Raw genomic sequence first — 5,012 nt, forward strand, 5'->3', positions numbered from 1 at the left:
GTATAGGTATAGACCCTAAACCGTGAGTCTCAGATTTAAATTATAATATAAAAAAAAATTGATTCAAATTTGCTGAAATGCCTGAATGGCTAAATCTGAAATAATCTGATTGCGTCAAGGTCAAGTCAAGTCAAATGGAAGTCAAGTCAAATGGAAGTCAAGCCAAAGTCAAGTCAAATGAAACTCAAATGAAACCCAATCTGAAGTTCAAATATAAACTCAAACTTGAGAATTCCATATTCATTCATTCAAAAGGAATTTAAATTAAAGTCAAATGACACCCAGACTCAAATTGAAATGAAACTCCAAATAAACTCAATCTGAGAATTCAACATTCATTCCTTTATCTACTGGGTTTAAATTTACACAAAAATGGATGAAATTCTGAGTTCATAACAAGAAACTTGAAGGTAAGTTCAATATGTTCAACCTATATCCAGCTCGGTGAAAAATCTATGCAGGAACAGAAGTTTCTTCGTCCCTCGAGCTATAGATCGATTAATGACATCAATGGTTCATACTCAAGTCTGGATCCTTATAGGTTCTTTCTTTCACTTGGGTTAGTAGAATTCCCTGAAAAAGGAAAATAGACATTCACAAAATTAAAGGTACATTGTTGTTCTCAATCTGAAGGTAAATAACTCAGCCATCTTCTAATGACTCACCTAAAATATCCATTTTATCAATGAGTTCCTGAGATCCAAAGTAGCAAAACCCCCGCAGCTTGTAACAAGTTCTTGGCAGAAACCGGCTTCGTCTCTGTGAACCCTGCAAAAGAAAAATCCCTTGCATTCAACTGATAATCAAAAATCATAAACAGTTCTTTAAACCTTAAATTATGGCTGATACTCTACTGGAGCACCAACCTTAACTCCTTCAAACTCTCCTGGTGCTCCACCTCTTGGACCACCAAATCTTGCGAGTCTGTCACCACCTTCTTAATTAGGCCTGAATACACAACAACAAAATTAACATCAAAATTCAAGAACACATAACAACATCAGAAATCGAATTCACATAACCATTGGTGGTTAATTAGCAGCTTAACCTTCACAATCATAGATATCAACAAAGGAAGACATGTTTAAAAGCTATCTAAATGTTAATACTGTATTTTCCAGTGTGGAAGCAGTAAAAAAAAATAAAATTAATCAAGTGAGGAGCATATTACCTTTGAAATCTAACATCGTCTGAATCCAGTGCATCCCTCAAAGCTCCATAACCATTTGCCAGACTGAATGCAGCAACTCCAGGCTTGTTGTATCGAATCAAAGATGAAAGACGTCCATAGAAAATACATAAGAGGTCATAAGTATTTCAAGTGACGCCATTGAACATCAACCAGCCTCAGTATAGATAATAAAGCTGCATATCTAAACCGATGGCATGCATACAGAACAGACGACATATATTACTTGCATGATATTACACCATGTGCGGTTCGAGCAGTAACATCTGGATCTGAGATGAGATTAGCCAACAGGGGTTCGATCTTCCATTACAAGTTGCTGAATTTTATGATTGCTTTGAACTATGGTAGTTATAACATCGGCATGCTTTTCCTAGATGCGTGCACTCAATTACCAATTGTAAGCAAATCTATCAGGCAATACCAAAACATTAATTTACATACAACATGAAATCAAATATCACTAACTCATACAAAGAAATCAACTTACCGTTCTCCATGTCAATGGATTCAACATGGTCTTGCAATTCGTCCAACAGATCTGCAAAATCAACAACCAATAAGTAGGTTACTTAAACTGACACAATGATAACAGAACAAAACCCAAAGCGATAACATTTCATGTTGAATCTAGTATACCTTATATCTCTGCGGAAGTAACACCTTGATCTTCCAATATATTCTCAGGAGTCTTCTTAACAAGAGTAATCTCTTTCATCCTTTTGACCACATCAACCGTCTGAGCTGCATAGCTTCCATAAACTATATCTTATCCTCCTCTCTGCAGATATAACAACAAAAAAATTTCATCCAATGTAAATGACATAGTTATCGAGTCGCACTATAAATCCATGCTCTTATGAAATTACTAGTTTCACTAAATTACACCTAACGATTCTCAATTCTGCATTACATTCTTGTAGACCTGTCCAATTTCAGTATTACTCTAAACAAGAGTTGATACCACATAAAGATGCATATTACCTAAAGTATTGCTACAGTTGAAGAACATTACCACATCCTACATATACACATGGAATCTTTCACACGACAAACATTAAGACTTGTATTCTTATATATGATATAGAATGTGCATAAACAGAGAGTTATAAGAAAGTCTGGACAAATAATAGAGAATGTGTAGATAGTTATGTGCATGGATAATGTGCATACATAGCTTCAATCGTACTGAAATAAGCACATTATCATTGCCCAAAACTTAAAAGGTGGAGACACACACACTTAACTATATACACTTTTATATTTTTAGTGAAGTGAGATTCTTAGTTTTAACCTCATATTACCAATATGCAGATGGAACTAAGAATCTCAACAATCTAAGATTTTCACCAATATAAATATTATATTATGCAACAGACTAGCCGCAAAAAGGAAATAAAAACTTATAATAGCTAAAGAGAGAAGAACAAAGAAATATCTCAAAAAAGGAAGTTTTTATCATAATGATTCGCACCTGGTCCATTTAGTATAAAATATAAACCTAGAGTGCACTTACAGAATTTACAGAGCATTATGGGACTCTATATCAGAGAATCATCAGACCTATTTAATACAGAACTGGCTCATTATTAAAACATATTACAACTTTCAGTACATGGTTTTAAAATCGTGTATGACATTCGCATGGTCAAGTGTGAGCCAAGATATCCTTACATAATTTTTTTAGTACATCCAACGGAATTTTGGATGTCTTATTTTCATGTTACATTATTCAAATGGCTCAAATTTCTGAAATTTGGAAACCTTAAAAATAACTATTTGAACATCAAACTTACAAGCGCCCAAACTTATTTTGAATAATTATATTTGATGTATCAAAAGAAATGGAACAAGACCTAGGAATCACTAACTTATGTTTTGTTACCTGCAACTGCCATCCTAGAAGCGGCAACAAGAGCCTCTAAAATACCAATACCAACAAATGGAGCCGTTCTCAAAAATATTGTTCCATCTTGAAGCTTCCCGGTTAACTTCACTGAAAAAAATATAAACACATGAGCTTAGATTAACTCTCTCATTCAGCATCATATGAGATCATATTGAGCCTTTTTATACATCACACTATTTGGTTTACCTTTGGCAACAGTTCCATCATTAGGTTTATCATATCCCTCTCCTTCTTTAAGAACCTTCTTTATGACTTTCTTGTCAGGAGTTACTTCTGTCACGATCTTCCAGGAGAGAAACTCTAAAGAAATCAGAAGAGTTGCATTTGGTGGAACAGCTGCCTCCCGAGCTCTCCAAATCCATCTGCATCCAAGCATACAAACACCATCAAAAAAGGTCCACATCTAGAGTTACAAAAGAAAATGAAGATCAAATATGAATAGAACCTACAAAAGCCAGGAATTCTTGTTAATTGTTTTATTCAATTCGAGGAACAGGAGTCAAGAAGATTTTTCTTCCTACAAAACAACAAAAATAAAACCCCAAATTCACTCATTCAATCTTCAAAGTGCAAAAACTAAAACTCAAACAAAATCAAATGAAGTAAATCTATCAAATTCACTTGACCGAAATAGCAAACCTGAGTGCGTGCAACATAGTACTAAGTATGTAGAAACACCCAATTCATGTATCATCAGAATGTCGTAGTACACACAAGATACGAAAACATCAAGTGAGTTAACAACTCCTGAAATCGATCCAAAAACATCTCCTTTACCACTAAAACCCATGAAATCAGAACTTTTCTAAAACCCAAATTAAAGACACAAAAACAAACTAATTAGCTCACCTCACAGAACAGAAGCAGTGTAACCAACAATCTCTTAGCAAACTGAGCCATCTTTTACTTCATCACTGCCACCACACCATCGTTATCAGGAATGACAACACTAACCAGTTGAAGTAAACAACAACTTTAATGAAGAAAAATAACACTTCAATCGAAACTACAAACAGGAAAATCAAGAGCTTCGAAATTCACCCTAACCCCAATGAATCGTAAGACGTATTTTATGACTCCCCAAATCTCAATTAGGTCTCTCTATATTCCACACATAGACTGATCTCAAAATCACACTCTCCCAATTCATCAAAACCCAATCTCAAGCTCAATCCGATCAATCAATCAGTCATGTTTTCAGAATTCTTTTACAGAGAATTAACCACAACTCGAAAACTCAACAGCTCCGGAGACAAATTCCCAATATGGAAAACCAAAATCGAATTCATCCTCTCCGACATCGAAGTCTCATACGTCCTCCAACAACCAAAATCAGATGCACCACCAGACTCCAAAGAACACAAGAAATGGATAATGGACGATTTCACTTGCCGGCACGCAATTCTGGGCACACTGGAAGACGATCTCACAACACACAGACTACCATTGAAATCGATTATTTGTTTGAGGGTATTGACCTCTATTTTACCTTCCGGATATGGATCCATTGTAGAAGAAGAAGATGGTGGAGGTCGATCGAGAGAAAATTAATGTTTAAACTTACGGAGAGAGAAAAGAAGAGCGATGCGTTTTGCTATAAGTTAGTGAAAGAGATATGGGAGAATAAAGATAATGGATACAGAGATAAAGATGAGTACAGATACATCGATAATAACGAAGTCACGATCAAGCCGTACATTCATTTAGATCAATGGCTCAAATTTCAAACATTTTCGGCTGTTCATCTGACTACAGATACATCACTAATCATGGGTAGCGGAATCGGTCTCTGAATGAGGGTAAAATAATAAATATTTAGAGACTGTTTTTAGGAGATTGGAATTTTTTTAATATTGTTATTATATCAGAGACGGCTTTCTTTTGTCAACAGTCTGACTACCGTCAATGAGGGTC

General features: G+C 35.2%; 1 long non-coding RNA gene across 12 annotated transcripts; it reads right to left on the reverse strand.

Moving 5' to 3' along the window:
• Positions 1-206: 206 nt before the first annotated feature.
• Positions 207-4,709, reverse strand: LOC113317305. Of its 12 annotated transcripts, none has more exons than XR_003343400.1 (11): positions 4,146-4,709; positions 3,948-4,012; positions 3,738-3,845; positions 3,548-3,615; positions 3,285-3,460; positions 3,075-3,185; positions 1,829-1,970; positions 1,172-1,730; positions 867-948; positions 666-768; positions 207-573 (listed from the first exon to the last, which is right to left on the reverse strand). It is a non-coding gene; the product is annotated as an uncharacterized LOC113317305 (long non-coding RNA). The 12 variants fall into 12 exon arrangements; XR_003343399.1 differs by having other exon boundaries at positions 4,140-4,709; XR_003343408.1 differs by having other exon boundaries at positions 1,172-1,562; positions 1,680-1,730; positions 3,948-4,709.
• Positions 4,710-5,012: the final 303 nt, after the last annotated feature.

This window comes from Papaver somniferum, chromosome 10 (assembly GCF_003573695.1).
Source record: "Papaver somniferum cultivar HN1 chromosome 10, ASM357369v1, whole genome shotgun sequence".
Lineage (NCBI taxonomy): Eukaryota > Viridiplantae > Streptophyta > Magnoliopsida > Ranunculales > Papaveraceae > Papaver > Papaver somniferum.